Genomic DNA, 1,688 nt, shown 5'->3' on the forward strand with positions numbered 1-1,688 from the left:
TTTCATTGGCTGGCTTTTGGAGGTAGATTGCCAGGCCTTTCTTCCTAGTCTGTCTTAGCCTAGAAACTCTGCTGAAACCTGTTCAGCATCATAGCTACACGCAATCCACCAGTTGTCAGTGGTGGCTGTGAACAAGATGCACTGGCCGGTCATGGAACCCAGATACCCTGTATGGAAGGCGGGAATTCTATCACTGAACCACCAATGCCTCATCCTTATGATCTGCTGTGCAGCTGATCCAAATGCAAGTTTTTTTTCCTATTATGTTTCAGCTTGATGTTGGTCTGGTGTTTAAGCTGCCAATTCCTTTTGCATTTTGATTCTGTCCTGCTTGTTCATGACCCTGCCCAACTAGTTTCATTTACACATTGGATCAGCCTCCTTCTCTATCTCAATCCCTGGCACTGATAGAAGGTGGAAAGAATGGGCCAAGGACAGTCTTATCATACTCCCAATATCCATACTCTGTTACATGGTTGTTTAACACCAGATGATGCTTCCTTCCAGCTTCTTTTTTCATCTAATATACAGGCTCTTAAGTATAAAACACAGTGCTGAAATTTAAAAAAGAAAAAAAGATGTTGAATGGGATTTAAGGTGATTTCTAGTTAGCACCCAGCTGCCTGTACAAACACAAGTACAACGTTAATTATGAGGGAAGGTGATTAATGTCAGGCACACAGCGCTGAACTTTTACAGGAAATCTTTTCTACTGATCCCACAGGTAAGTTCAAACTGACTTTGGTTTTAGTGCCTTTGGATTTCTGGCTGGCCCCAAAGGTCACTTAAAAACTGACCTATGTTTACTGTGACATTGTCACAAATGGAGACCGGAAAAGCTATATGTCATAGAAGCCTATCCTTTAGACTTTTGTTACTCACGATCTAGGCAGATGTGTCAAAGAAAATTGAAGCCGGTAGTGGCTGGCAGGATAACTTCATGGGGTGCAATGCCCAGTTCTGGGAATTCAAAAAAGAAAATGAGAAGCCATGAGAAGAAAAGAAAGAATCAGGTGCTCCTTAAAAAATTTTTAACAGAAATATTTTTTCCATGATTTTTTGAAATCAAAGCAAAGCACCTCAAATGCGAATGGTAGGCATCACAGGAACACACCCTGTAGCAGTAGGTTACTGTTTGATCATCTAAAGCATACAAAAGACTCAGTAATGCTATGTTGTCGTTAGCTGCCATGGAGTTGGCCGCCATGCACAAAGGGATCAGACTTGTAATCTATAGGGTTTTCATAAACTGATTTTTCAGAAGTAGACCACAGGTCTTTCTTCCTAGTCCATCTTAGCCCATAGGCTATGCTGAAACCTGTTTGGGACCATAGCAACACACAAGCATCAGCTGACAGAAGGATGATGGCTGTGCGTTAAATGCACTGGCCGGGAACCGAACCCAGGTCTCCCGCACGCAAGGCGAGAATTCTACCACTGAACCACCACTGCCCCCTGGTAATGCTATAAAGAGGCACAAACCATAGTTTGCAGGTTCCCAAATGCTGCATCTGGCATTTGCCACATGGCTTCATGAACTGGTGCCTTTGAGTTGGAGAGCAGCAGTCAGGTTCCATGAAGGGTCCAAGGCAATTTAGGAGAACAGCTTTACTGCAGTGGTTGGCACCATCAGGACAGAATCCATGGCCTATTTCACAGCCATATATATAACATGCCCATCCTTTGCC

At 43.4% G+C, this 1,688-nt stretch overlaps 1 non-coding gene across 1 annotated transcript; it reads right to left on the minus strand.

The window, feature by feature from the left end:
• Positions 1 to 1,381: 1,381 nt before the first annotated feature.
• On the minus strand, positions 1,382 to 1,452 carry TRNAA-UGC (transfer RNA alanine (anticodon UGC)). Its single transcript has one exon. It is a non-coding gene; the product is annotated as a tRNA-Ala (tRNA).
• Positions 1,453 to 1,688: the final 236 nt, after the last annotated feature.

This window comes from Elephas maximus, chromosome 1 (assembly GCF_024166365.1).
Source record: "Elephas maximus indicus isolate mEleMax1 chromosome 1, mEleMax1 primary haplotype, whole genome shotgun sequence".
In the NCBI taxonomy this organism is placed as follows: domain Eukaryota; kingdom Metazoa; phylum Chordata; class Mammalia; order Proboscidea; family Elephantidae; genus Elephas; species Elephas maximus.